The 15,367-nt window shown below is 35.9% G+C and overlaps 1 long non-coding RNA gene across 1 annotated transcript in view; it reads right to left on the bottom strand.

Moving 5' to 3' along the window:
* LOC146993079 (uncharacterized) overlaps positions 1–12,726 on the bottom strand; it is a 33,881-nt gene extending 21,155 nt beyond the window's left edge. The window contains exons 1-2 of the long non-coding RNA XR_015038729.1: positions 12,514–12,726; positions 785–838 (exon numbers count right to left, since the gene is read on the bottom strand). This is a non-coding gene — a long non-coding RNA (uncharacterized LOC146993079). The remainder of the gene's footprint in view (positions 1–784; positions 839–12,513) is intronic.
* Between the last annotated feature and the right edge of the window lie 2,641 nt (positions 12,727–15,367).

Genomic DNA, 15,367 nt, shown 5'->3' with positions numbered 1-15,367 from the left:
CACACTATATTTTGTAAAGCTTACGAACGAATTTTTGATTGACAGATTCAAGGATTCAAAAGCGGGCGGAGACACTCTATCCGAAATTGTGAACATATGCTGTTTTTGAATGTTTTTGGCCCAAAGGGACTGAAATGCTTATGTTTGCGTAAATTAAAAACACGCCTAAAAATTCACTAAAAAATGTAAAATCGCTAAAACAGTTTGTTTAGTATTTTTTGTTACCAAACAAATTTCTAGTGTGTCTTGGCAGCAATAGTTGGCTACCTATCATGATTCAATTACGGTTGCTGTGGTAGCTAGAATTTGGAATTTGTTTTATAGTCTATTTAATATTTTGTAAAACTTTAATGAATTTTGGATTAACAAACTCAATGCTTCCAAAGCGACCAGTGGTAACACTGTACGAAAAACAAATCTCCAGCTGGGTGGCTGTCTATCGAATATTTTAAAGATATGCTGTTTTTAAATGTCTCAACACAAAGGAACATTTGCCCAAATGCTCTCAGAACATGTATGTGTCTATAAATGAAATAAAAAGGGCGTAAAATTCGCGTAAAATAACGAACAAAATCACTGCATGTGTTTTACATATTTTAAATTGTTTCCACCACGTGTTTCTTGCATTCAGAAAAAACAACAGTATCTAAAGGCATCAAATTTTGAATAACGTAGTCTTCCACCGGAAGCTTAGCACCTGAAAGCCCGGATCTGGAATTTGGTTTATTGGAAGCTGATGGTAAATACGTGAGTTTATATTTATATGTAAAAACTAAAGGCTTACCTGGTGCAGGTCATTTTAGCCAGTTTCAAATACTGCAAATTGCCATTAAAATTTCTCTAGGAAGAGAATACATTAAAACAGCATATCTAAGTTTTCTGATAGAGTGTTAGCACTATATTACATTCGCACAATGCAGATTATTATATTCGCTAGTTCATTTCTTTAAAAACTAACCACTCATGTAACCAGCAGCCTAAAACAGTAATCATAAAAAAAGTATATGATGATTTTAATGAGTCGGTGACGTGTAATTTTATACAAATATTGAATATTTCTAATTAGACATGTCAAGATTTTAAAACGTATTTAATTCAATCACATTAAAAAGTACACAAAACTGTTCTTAAGAACTCTGTTAATTGCTTTTAAACCGCTTCATTTATTACTCGATAACCTTCCTGAACAAATTTGAAAGTATCTTAAGCTTTACTGAATGGCAACACGCTGGCACGTGGAAGATAAAAATATTTAATTCCGGCCGCTGCAACACTTTGCTTTCATAGAGTCGAATTTGTTAGCACAGATCGAATGATAATTATCTTACATATTTTTTTTGAATGACAAATGTCTAGAGCTCTAGAGATTCTGGCGCTCTGGAAAAATACTTTATTTGGAACAGTGTTGCGCTGAGTGTGTTAATCAAATCAATCTTTAAGTGTGTTAATCAAAAATCCATTAAAGTGTTAAATTATAAATAAATTATCAATTGTTGCCTTGCAATTAAAAGCGAGAGAGCGGTAAAGTCGTTTTCACCGAGGAATTCGCCCACAAGTTCCTTCTGGGGTTCTCCCGGCTGAATGTCTTTCACGACCCTGGAAATTTATAGCCATGGGCGGGATAAACATGTGTTGCATCTTTTGTGAGGGGGCGGAAGGCTTCATTGGTAAAAGAACGGTTTCCGAGTGGAGGATTGAAACGTTAAACTTGTCCCATTTCGCGCATTTATAAAACGTACGCACGATTTTTGCTTATTCGAACTTCCCCTTGATTAAGGAGTCCACACCAATTATAGCATCAAGTGATATGTCACTTTTTATAACATAAATATTAATAGTAAAAAATTCAGCATGTTTTAGACTATCAGTTGTAAAACAGGCTATCGGCCTTAATTTCTCAATATCAAAACCAGTCGAATTACTTCGCAATACACTTCATGTATGAGAGAGTTTATTTAAATTATCTCCCTCTGTTATATTTAAAGAAATTAAGAATATTCGAAAGTTTCCAGATTTTAAATTACTTCCAAAGGGGCGTTTTTTTTTAATTTTGTGTGTTACTTTTATTTATTGAATATCGTGTTCTTCGCACTTAAACCATAAAATTTGATTAGCGGACCCAATCGCCAAATTCTGGTGATGAAGAACCATCATCCTGCACCTTTTCGTTCGGGAGCCACTCTATAGACATTAGGTTATTTAGAAGCAGAAGACATGAAAAATAACCAGTGCCCTCTCGAATGCCACGCATGCTAGCGTTACACCACGAAAGCATGCAGAAAGGAGGGAGAAAATACCCTATAGCTAACTAAATAAAAATCTCGAGAATCGTGGTGGAAGAGACAAAATGATGAAGATACTTCGAGGCTGAAATAATCTTCAAAAGATATTTTAAGGTTCACTTGCTTATAACTGTTCTGTTCCATGCCGATTTCTCTGAGAATACAAAAGAAAGGATTTTAAAATTCTGTTTTCTCTTATATTTTACACTTTTCTTTAAAAAAGTATGAAATATTAGTCCAAATGGCGTTAGCTAAGAAGGGCTATTTAGTCTCAAAACAGGATTTTCCGTTGCATCACAGCAAAAGTCTGAATTACTATCCAAATTCTTTCCACCCAACATAATCTCTCTCTATTATATTTAAAGAAATTAAATAAAAAAAGGATCTACTTGAACGTATGTATGTTTCACGCATTGTGAAAAAACGACGGTACCCAGAGTCATCCAATTTTGAATAACGTAATTCTCGAACCGAACAATGGGCACTTGGAAGCTGAATTCGGAATTTGTTTTATTGTCTTTTTCTTATTTTGAAAAACTTTAACAAATGTTCATTAACAAATTCAACGATATCAAAGCGGGCAATCCCAGCACTATAAAAAATAAAACATTTTTATCTTCAGCGCGAGAGACTGTGTATCGGAAATTTTAAGGTATGCCGTTAGCCTAAATGCTCTCGAAACATGTATGCGTCTGTAAACTAAACATTTTTAACCTGAAATCTTTCAGATTCTTTTGTTACTTCTGGCAATGTTTATTATTCTTTCATATCAAATTTACCTCAAGTAGTACCTTTTCATTCTACTACTTACTTCTTTTGGGAGGCTACCAGCGGCCATTCTGCAAAATTGCTGAACGCTGGTAGTTCGCTCCAGAGTACGAATGTCGGCTAACGGGCTGGCTGCATGTTCGTTTTTGTAGTTTTCCCCATGTGTAACTTGTATACGAGTAATTTTCCTTAGAAAGACCTCCATCATGTAGACAGCCCTTGTATATTTTGCAGTAACCAAACAAACCAAATTTTTCTACATTTTATTAATATTGTATTATAAGAGGCATATAATTGTGGCAAAGTTTTATAGATAGTTAGGTTATGTTGTCTTTAGAATTATATATATATATATATGTATATATATGTGTGTGTGTGTGTGTATGTTGGCCATTTTTGTTGCAAAGAAATATATCATTTTCTGCTAACCCAGGCTTTAATGTCTGAACTAAAAATGTACCGATGTTCTAGAGGGCAGTAAACCACAATAATGATAGAAATGTGATAGACAAACAAAATACGCTTTGGCACAAAATTATATCTCATATATAAAACTAATACTATTTATGATTCACACATAAAACTAATACTATTTATGCGATCAATATGAGTAATGATTCATGCAATTAGAAGAAAGCTAAAGTAAAAATTTGTATATAGTACAACGTGGTCAATCTGTTCCTAAGAGTCTTAATAAAATTATGAGGTACTGAAATGGAATGAAAAATGCTCTAAGCCAAGCTTAAAGTTTCAGAGTTTAACTTCAGTCAAAACGTTTTCTGGTAGCAAATTAAACCCTTGTTTAGAAGAAGATATGTGTATGTGATTATGGCAAAGCCTAGAGGGCTATCTGCCTAAGAGGAGGGGATACATTCGTGGAGGGCTTTCTAAGGGAAACTGGCTCGTATACACGCTACAAACGGGAATAACATCGAAAACGCCCATGCAGCCAGTCCGTTCGCGGGATTCGAACCTCGGATCGAACTACCAGTGTTCAGCGATTTTACCGCTCGGCCGCTGGTGGGCTAGAAGATATGAAACTGAGAGATGTCAGCCGTTAAATGGAACACCGTATTTCCTCACGCACTTCCCCCCATTTTCGTAGTAAATTTTTCGTAAGTAAATCGAGAGGGAAAAATTATGCGAATACCTTAATTTCCAAAGGACGTGGTTACAGCAAGAACATAAGAAAAGAAAAGTATTTTTTGAATGACCATAAAGGTCACTGGCCAAAGAATGACCATAAAGGTCATTCAAAAAGGCCATTTGAATGACCTTTATCACAATATTATTTTTAAAGTAATCTTTATTCCAACAAGAATGAGTAGTAATATTAACATTAGTTTAACTAATATGATATCTTCATGTCTACATCCCTGTAGCATAGATCTCCCCGTCGTTATTCCTCAAAATATCTATAAAGAATAAGAGAAGGTAAATATGCAGCTGGTTTAGCGAAATGGTAGACTGAATGTCAGTTGGTGTTTACTTCGCTCTGACTTGTCGGTTATTGAATTAGACTAACATAAAATTCAACAGTTAGAAGGGAACGTTTCGGCGGGACCTTCGCAAGTATTTTGCGAGAGTTTGTCTGTTAGTAAGATGAAAACAATCACTATATGAACAAATTTATTTAAGGCAGTTCGTTTTATGAACGGAGCTTTCTGAGCAAGGAGAAAAATCACGCGAATATTTTTAAAAATTTCAGAACCTGGCGCTTAAGATCAGAGAGGAAATATACGCAAGGGAGAAAAGGGATTTACGCGAGGAAATACGCTAATTGTTTGAATGCAAGACGTAAGAAAAAATGGTATTATAAGCTGAATGTATAAAAACAGGTTGTCTTATATTATAACTCTTTTATTGTACATTTTATAAGAGATCTAAATTGTATAGTTTAAACAGTGTGTGATTTTTATTTTCCTGGGAAGCGAACACAAACTGACATTCCGTCTACATTTTGGCCGAGTGAGCTGCACATTCACCTTCTCTGATTGAATTGAGGCCTAAGATTTACCATAGACAACAATGAAACTGTCAAGATTCATTTGCAGAGAACTAGAAATGGAGACATAACAAAGATGCGTGGTTTAAGTATCTGTATTTTTAAAGAATGGAATAAAATATATTTATTCCCAGCCATGGAGACTGTATATAGGGAATTCTTAAACATGTGCTACTTTTAACTGTTTAGCCATTTTGCTGTTCAAATGGGTTTCCCAACTAGTCCGTTTGTCTAATCCCAGCTAACCCGTTTGCCTGCAATATAATCCAGCTTAAATCGAACTACGAGTATTCACCCGAGTCTACATTAATTATACCATCAAGTCTCTTTTTATAACATAAATATTAGTGGAAAAAAATTCGGCATGAGTTAGAATATCAGTTATGAAACCGGCTGTTGGCCTTAATTTCTCATTATCAAAACTAGTCGAATTACACTTATTGAGTGAGAATATTTTGATAAGTTAATAACAATCATAGTTTTAAATAGTAAACAGAGCCGTAAACGACGCCATATCTAATTTGAATTACTTTATGCATTCAGTTCGGTACGCTACACTTAATTCACACTTGGCAGTGCTAATATTTTCATCATAAGTCTGAGTTATTGCCGCCAAATATTATTGCCCTTGTTAAAGAAATTAATTAATGAAGAATCTGCATGAATGTGTCCATGTTTTTCGCACTGTGAAAAAACAACGGTGCCTAGAACCATCTACTTTTGAGGAACGTAGTCCTTTATCCGAATATGGACACCTGGAGGCCCAAAATCTGAATGTCTTAATTTGTTTCATTATCTAGTATTTCATACTGTGTAAAACTTTAATAATGAATTATTTACTAGCAAAGTCAACGACTTCAAAGCGAGCAGTTGCAACACTGTACGGTATACCATATTTATATCTGCAGCTGACAAGAATGCTTATCGGAAATCCTAAAGATGTGCTGTTTTTAAATATTTTGTGATTTTGCTGTTGAATGGAATTTTATGCGGCGGAAGCGCCGAGAACGTGATATTTAATAAATAAACTGAACAACACAGAACTCTAATAATAAAAGGACAAAAATAAATTTGTAAAGCTGAATTGATATGATTAAGTGAGAAAAGACTGAAAAAAAAAAAAAAAAAAACAGATAAATGTATGCCAGTACTTTAACGCCGCATTGTGAAATCAAACATGTACTGCTAATAGCAAATTCGTAAACTTCGAAGTCAGCGAGAGCGTAAAAAAACCAAATGAACCCTTTTGGGCGATCCTTAAATTTTTTTAATTTGTCCTTGAATTTAGAGATAGTTTTACAATTCCAAAGTAGTTTTTTTTTTTTTTTTTTTTTTTTTTCCAGGAGAATCGGGAAAACCATTGACCGATAGTCGATAATTGAAATATCGTCGTGGAACGTGTATATTATGTATTGCAAACATTAAGGGATATTATGTATTGAAAACGTGTTTCCAGAGAATGCATCTTTGTCTGATTGTTTTGCACTTTTTGTAAATGCGAGTTTTCGTTTGAAAGAATTATCTGAATTTGTATTTATTGAATTTCTGTCTCCTCTTCTTTCAAAATGCAATACATTTTTAAGATGTTTGAACAAGCTTTATTATGTCATCCTGCGAACGGGAAACGTGCTGTTCTTACGACACGTGCAAATAACACACTGCATTTCTTAAATACATATTTTCATAACTGTAAAAACATTGCTAGTTCTAACAGAAAATAAAAATTACGTATTTTTTAATCTATAAAATGTAGATCACTTATAATGTAAATCAAAAATATTATGATGCAAAGTTAATAGTTATAAATATTAGCGATAATCATAAAGTATTAATAAGATTAGAAGTTTTGCAGACGATGTACTGTATATTACACATTTTATAAATTAACACTTTTCTTTCGAAGAGTTCTCAAACACTATGGACAAAATATTTTACATGACAGATATTTTTACTTCGAAAGAAATGCCTTTTTAAATTTATAATGAAATCAATACCTGAAGGACAATGATAGTCAAATGCCGTGCATTAAATATGAGGCGAGTCTACTGTCTAATTTCTCCGGGTTAATTTCTCCGATACAGTCTCGCGCGCTGGAGATAAAAATGTTTTTTTTTATCTTAATGTTTTGTTCGTACAGTGTTGCCATTGCTTCTTTGAAATCTTTTAATCAACAATTTGTTACCTTGAATAAATACCTTGCTAGTTTTATTCAAAGTTAGAAAAATGTCCACTAAAATTTTGCTTACGCAATTACCAAAATATTTTAAAATTGCTGTCTAGGCAATAATATGATTCAACTGAAATTCCAACTTTTTGAAGCTAATGTTGTTAAAGAAATGGCAATTACAGGTAAATAAAATTTGAATGCGTTTCCCTTTTTAGTATTTAGTAACTACTTCATGCTTGCAGTGAATAATTGGCTTTCTACCCTTTGTTGCCCCCCCTCATATTACAGATTTGTACGGTTCTCCGTTTGTAATTGGACAATATTTCTTCTTAGATTTGTTCTCGCTCATGAGACTCTTAATGTTTGGGCCCACCAGCGGCCGAGCGGTAATGTACTCGCTGAACACCGGTAATTCGGTCCGAGGTTCGAATCCCGGGAACGGGCTGGTTGCATGGGCGTTTTCGTGTTTTTCTCTATGTATAAAGTATATACGAGCCAGTTTCCATTATAAAGTCCTCCACGAAGGTATCCCTCTCCTTAGGAATATATCCCTCGAGACTTTGCCGTAATCACATAAACCAAGCAAATCCGTGAGATCGTTTGCTTTTACGATTAATTAATTGAACAAATGATTAGAATTAGGCAAAGCACGTAAAAGTTATCTCCTAAAGGATTAGGTTATGTACATTAGGTTTTCGATATGGGCGTGGGCAACCCGCCTTTGGGGATGCCTTCGTGACAGACTTTCTAAGGTAAATGGGACACGTCACCACAAAATGAACAGTTGTACCACCTTTTTAGACTACCAACTGATTGTTCATTTTGTGGAAATATCTACTATCCGCTAGACACATCCGAATAGGCCCGGAGATGAGTGGCATTTATTTAAAATTTCAAGTAATTACAAAAATTTAAATACAGAATCATTAATTTATTTAAAACAAAATGTAAATTAAAAATCTGAGAATATATCAGCACTGTCAGTGCTAGAAACTAAACTGGTTAACAAAAGAAATATTATAAGCTTATCTGAAATTATTTTCGTAGAAACTGTTTACAGTCAGTCTAGTGTAAGTTCAACGATTGTTCAACTTCAAAGTCTCGGATAATACAAGTTATTGAAAGTTCACTAAGGTTCACTGAAAGTTCTCTAAAAGTTGACTGAAAATTCACTGAATGGTCACCTCACTGAAAATAAAAGTTACTGAAAGTTTACTAATAGTGTAGAGATGCCATTGCCGGGTTTGATTTATTTAATTACGGCAAAGCACAGTAGGGCTACCTGCCTGAGGGATGCCTTCGTGGAGGACTTTCTAAGGGAAACTGGCTCGTATACACGTTACACATGGGGAACCACGAAAACGCCCATGCAGCCAGCCTGTTCCCGGGATTCGAACCTCGGAACGAACTACCAGTGTTCAAGCGACTTTACCGCTCGGCCGCTGGTGGGCGCAATTGCCGGGATTAGAACCTCGGAGCTCTGGAATACGAAGGCATGCTAAGGCATTATACCACGAAGGCGAGAGAAATACCTTATATTTCATTGAAAGTTTACTTCACTGAAAATCAGGGCTTAATTTCTAAAATTAGAAGTGCCGGAGCCCTATGGAAGACCGTTAACAAAGAGGAACCAAAGTAAATAAACAAATAAAATGACTACTAAAATCATTAATAATTTAAATATTAAATAGTTAATTATTATGAAATTAATTATTATTTAATTAATTTTAATAATTAGTATTTGCCAATTATTATATAATTAAATAAAATTAATTTATTATTATTACTAAAATAGTTAATAAATAATTAAATAAAATGTAAAAAGATAAATTAAAATTTAATAAGCGATTTGTAATATAATTTTATTACAAAAAATAAAATTTTCGAGATCAAATTTCTACTGAAATTGTTGTTCAGTTACAAAAAAGAAGCGCCGGAGCCTTCTGATTTAGGGCTCCGGTGCGCTCCGACTAGAATTATGATTTATACCAAAGCCTAGCACCGGTGGGCTCTGGCGCAATTTAAGCTCTGCTGAAAATGAAAGTCATTGAAGTTCAATTCTAGCTCGTATTCACGTTACTTATGATGGGAAAGACTGCAAAGAATAACTCTGCAATCAACCCGTTTGCCTGGGATCGACTCCGAGTCGAACTTTCATAATGCAGTGGTCCTGACACTCAGCCACTGGTGGAACATCTGCCTAAAAGGAGGGATGCCTTTGCGGAAAATTTTCTAAAGAAAACTGGCTCTGCTCATATATTACTTGATACACATACGAAAAACCACGAAAATGTTTAGAAAACAGATCCGTTAGCCTGGATTTGAACTCTATTCAAACTACAAGTATTAAATGATCCAGGTCCAGGATGCGAACCAAAGACTTTTAAACTACGAGCTATATACTTGTTAAGGTGAAACACCGAAATCTGGAGAATGTCGACTTTCACCGGTGAATGTCAACACAGAGACTTCACATAGTCGCTTGGTGCATGTCCGAAATATTTTCCAAATACTCTTATTTCTGTCTTACACCGGTAAATGTCGACATTCACCATGTGTTAATGGTGAATGTTGAACATATAAGACTATTATATTTTCTTCTCCGTAATTCAGTCTCGAAAAACGCACTTGAGACTTAAAATACGAACTTAAAACACACAGTACATTCAAAATGAGAAAGGAAAATAATAGAAGTTAAAAACTTACTAAATTATGTGATTCAAATCTTAATTACTGCAACAACTTAAACTATTAAGACACTTTGTGCAAAAGAGGTCCTTGCTTTTACAACTGCATTTATTTGTTGAACACTTCCTTTTGCAATGACAGCAAGTACATATACTCCTCTTTTTTCGACCTACACCAGAGCATATCCGTGATTGTCGACATAGACCGGTGAGGGTCCGAATGTACAAGAATGTAATGCAATATTCGATCTTTCACCAACGCATTTGGTGAATGTTGACATTCTCCGGTGAAAGTCGACATTCTCCAATTTCGGTCTTTCACGGTAATATACTCACATCACAAAGAAAGGATTACATTCTTCCCTACTCAGGGGCGTAGCTAGGGTTTTCAGCGCCCAGAGACAACTCAAGATTTTGCGCCCCTCTCTGTGCGCCACGAATGGAAAACACTTCATTCTAAAATTTCGTATCATCAATTAGGCGCCCCCTGGATGCTGCCCCCAGGACCCTTTGCCCCACCCTAGCTACGCCACTGCCCCTACTAAAGCGCAATTGGAAAGCGGTAAGAGATCCGATCGACCAAGTTCAGACAAGTAGTGATGAATTATTTATCTTCCACACGCAAAGGAGAAGTTCCATTTTCTAATTAACTAATTATCATATTCTTTAGCAGTCCGAATATTTTATACCTTTACCTTTTCCAGAAATACTTCAGGGAATAAAAATAATACCGTATTAACTCGCGTATCCCCTCTTTCTTTACAAATTTTATCGTCTTAAAATCGAGAGGGGAGAATTAGGCGGATCATTTAATTTCCGAAGGACGCGTTTGCAATGAGAACGTAACAAATGAAAAGCGGTCGTGGATTAACTCCGGGTAACTATCCCAAGATTGTCTCTTTAAAAGAAACCTACATTCCGATAAGAATCATAGTAATATTAACATATCTAATAAAATATCTTCATTTCTAATTACTTGTAAATTGAAGCGTCGCCCGGTCTTATCGTCGTCTCCATAAGTAATTATGCCTCAAATCTCTAGAAATAATTATGCTGACTCGTCGAAATGTAGACTACATGCCAGTCCCTGCTTGATTTGCTGTGATGGGTAGCTGACAAGAAACTCGACAGTTAGAAGGCGAAGGTTGGGCGTGACCTTCGCAGGTAATTTGCAAGGGTTGGTCTTTGTTAGTAAGACGAAAACAATCACTAAGTGGGCGAATCCCTTATAAAATTTAGGGGAGCTCATTCTCTGAACGCACTGGGAAAGGGGAAAATGACGCGAATATTTCTAAAATTTTCAGAACATGGCGTAAAAAACTTTGGGGGGGGATGCGAGAGGAAATATGGTATCCGGGTGTTGCTTTTTTGCACGAAAAACATCCCCCCTTTCTCACTTTGCCAGTTCAGCATGTAGAGTCATTTCGAACCAGAAAACAGTAAAATTCCCTGCCTCCAATGACATCACGAAAGCACGCAATCGGGAGGGCGAAAATTCGTTACATTCTCCCCCACTTACGGGATGACCAGGGTGAAAGTAACCCGATTGCCAAATCAAGGCCGTGACGAATTATCGTCCACTAACTTTTAATTTGGTTACAGACATTACATTTATTTCGATTCAAGAAAGAGGAGCTGTGTCTGAACTCCGGACCTTCTAGTTACTAGCCGGATTTGCCTCCAGTTACACCATGAAGGCAGGCGGGGAAGAATAGTTCCTTACATTCTCCCCCCCCCCGTTAAAGGACGAATGGGGAGGAGGAGGACACAAGTGGTGACGAATTACCGTCCACGTTAATTTAGTTCGCGGCTCAGAGTCACTAGACTTATTTCTGAACAGGTAACAAGAAAAATCTGTTATCGTTCGCGGGGATTCGAACTCGAGATATACTTCCAACTATACTACGAAGGCACGCACTAAGGAGGATAAAAATTTCTCGTGAGTATTCACGGGAAAAAAGAGATTAATAAAAATTATTTATTTCATTGGATTTAATATTTGGAGCTTCGAACAATGCTTTGACTAGTTCCACATGACCATTCTGTTTAGCCCAATGAAGTGGGGTCCAACCACAATTATTTTTTGTATTTACCTGAATATTAGAATTATTCAGTAATAGTTTAACTATTCCTGCATGACCATTCCGTGCTGCCCAATGAAGTGGGGTCCAGCCGTAATTATTCTTTTCATTGACGTGAATACGTTCATCTTTCAGTAAATTTCTTACTATCTCTATACAACCCGTTCGTGATGCACTATAAAGTAGGGTATAGCCACTCTTACTTACCTCGTTGGCATCAAATTGGTTCATTCTTATACTTATTACAAGCAAACGTAATGAATACAATACAAAAATATATTACTGAAATTGAATGGTATACAGGGTTCGTACACATTTCTGCACACGGAAATTAAGTGCTTTTAAGGACTTAATTTCCGTGCGCAGAAATGAAATTAATGAAAAACATTAAGGATCTATAAGCAATATGCAAGTTGGGATCGTGCTTTTAAAAATACAAGTAGAAATCACGATTCCAAATACATCTCTTCAAAAGAAATAAATTTGCACGGTATATTTATCAAAAAATCAACATAAAACTTACCCGTGCATGCAAATGGGGCGTTCCGTGTCGTAGAAATTTTCAATCATTCGTATCTTCAAAAACAACCACAATCTTGATACAGAAAGCACATTTTTCGAAACCGAAGCACAAAATAAATTATAATAACACACTTTCAGAAGCACAAAAGCAAAATGCACAAAATTATAAAGATTCTCGAAACACCAAACCATTCAACCAACACGGCTGCTGACATGCCCGTCGCAAAGGGGTGTTAGGTTTGCCAGAATGTGTAAGGAAAGTCAAGGTACCCAGATTTGGCGCGAAATCGCCCATTTAGCGATATGCCATAGACGGAACGAGAACATTCTGGAACTAAATTTTAGCGGTTTTTTTAGGGAATATTTCGAAAGGTAGGTTAAAACTCTATATACCCTGCCTATACAAGAAGATAGTAGTGTCTTGAAGGTCAGAGATTGGCTAGAGAGCAACGACAGAGTCGAAAGTTGTATTTTAGGTCTTTGCCGTGAAGCTTTCTTCACTGTTATAACCTCAAGGGTGCGTTGCTGATTGTTTCCGTGTCTTCGTAGTAGTTTTGTAAACGTGTCTTTGGAACTGTCCTGTGTATGAGCGCTTACTGGCCAATAAATTGTGTTTCAATTCTTCATCAATTACTCCAAATCCACAAACCCGTAATGCAAAGATTCGAAAGGAAATCATTTAATTCTGCATGTACTTTTGAGCCCAGTCTCAAAATTGCTTAGAAGACTAAAAGCATTTTCAATTCTGCTTCAAAAGAAACTAATGCTTGTACAGAGCAACCATATAATTGTTATCGAAGATCCTTAATTTTTTAAAACTTCCTATTTCTATTCTCGTCGAAATATAGGATGACATGAAAAAACTGAAATAACATAAATTTAAAGAGTTTTTAAAATTATTGTACATTTTTTATCCGTGTGCTTACTTTAATGCTTCATTAGGATTAAACTATTTTTACGATTAGCGACTCTTCACCATAAACGCGAATGGGCAATTCCCCCCCCCCAGTTGGGGCAATGTTTTTCCACCCCAGTTGGGGCAATTTTTTCCCCACCCCAGTTGGGGCAATTTTTTCCCACCCGATTTGGGGCAATTTTTTTTCCGCCCCAGTTGGCAATTCTTTTCCACCACAGTTGGAGCAATTTTTTTTGCACACAGTTGGGGCAATTTTTTAGGCATACCATCCTTTCGTTAGGCATACATCCTTTGAACACGTAAAAATATTATAAAAACTAAACTCGCATGGTCTCCTGGAATAGGCATTGCAGTCAATTAGTTTGTATCCCGAAATACCGGAATAGCAGTAAACTGGGGAAAATAAATTGTAATTGTACGCTTCCTATCTGTGTCATATCTTCTACAATTTCAAAGAACATAGGTTAAAGTAAACTCATTGTTCTACTCGGAACACTCACATGTGTACCAAATCAATTAGGCGAAATAATAGTTCTGATAAATGTTTTAATAGGAACTCGCAGCGAGAATCCAACACTGGTGTTAATATTAGTGGCGTCACTTAAAAATTAAGGCTGTGTAGAAATGTGAATACCTATGTTTGTAAAAAAGCAACTAGAACTTACTTAATAGGTATGGCGTTCACTCATAGCAGGAGCGCAACTATGGCAACGCGAACTTGAGACAGGTGATGTGAGAGCAATAGTATGGAGACGCGGTATGGTGAGTTTTCCAAATCTTATGTGTAGACGGTGGTTTTCTTCTTATTTTGATGGTCAAGAGCGCACAATTTCATCCAGATCTGAATAAAAGTGTACATTTGTACAAATTACACAACAAAGAAAAAATTATCCCAGCCCACCACAGTTGGGGCAATTTTTTCTCACCCCAGTTGGGGAATTTTTTTCCACCCCAGTTGGGGCAATTTCTTTCCCACACCAGTTGGGGTAATTTTTTCCACCCCAGTTGGGGCAATTTTTTCCCACCCCAGTTAGGGCAATTTTTTCCCAAACCAGTTGAGGCAATTTTTTTCCCACCCCAGTTGCGGCAATTTTTTTTACACCCCAGTTGGAGCAATTTTTTTTGCACTCAGTTGGGGCAATTTTTTAACCATACCATCCTTCCGTTAGGCATACATCCTTTGAACACGTAAAATACTATAATAACTAAACTCGCTTGGTCTCCTGGAATAGGCATTGCAGTCAATTAGTTTGTATCCCGAAATACCGGAATAGCAGTAAACTGGGGAAAATAAATTGTAATTGTACCCTTCCTATCTGTGTCATATCTTCTACAATTTCAAAGCACATAGTTTAAAGTAAACTCATTGTTCTACTCGGAACACTCACATGTGTGCCAAATCAATTAGGCGAAATAGTAGTTCTGATAAATGTTTTAATAGGAACCGGCAGCGAGAATCCAACACTGGTGTTAATATTAGTGGCGTCGCTTAAAATTTAAGGCTGTGTAGAAATGTGAATACCTATTTTTGTAAAAAAGCAACTAGAACTTACTTAATAGGTATGGCGTTCACTCATAGCGGGAGCGCAACTATGGCAACGCGAACTTGAGACAGGTGATGTGAGAGCAATAGTATGGTGAGTTTTCCAAATCTTATGTGTAGACGGTGGCTTTCTTCTTATTTTGATGGTCAAGAGCGCACAATTTCATCCAGATCGGAATAAAAGTGTACATTTGTACAAATTACACAGCAAAGAAAAACGAGCACAGATTTTTATATGTACAGATGATTCTAATAAATTCGGTTAGTGTTATTTCATAAGTTCAGATAATTTATATGAATTTCGGCTTTTTTCTAAATCGCTTAGTTTCTGAAAAATATAAGAATTAATTTGAAAGGAAAATTAAAATTCCTGCGCTTTGTTGAATGAGAAAAATC

This window comes from Stegodyphus dumicola, chromosome X1 (genome assembly GCF_044657685.1).
Source record: "Stegodyphus dumicola isolate Sdum_Otavi_A_Nest chromosome X1, ASM4465768v1".
Classification (NCBI taxonomy): domain Eukaryota; kingdom Metazoa; phylum Arthropoda; class Arachnida; order Araneae; family Eresidae; genus Stegodyphus; species Stegodyphus dumicola.
This window is presented reverse-complemented; position numbering and strand designations above follow the sequence as displayed.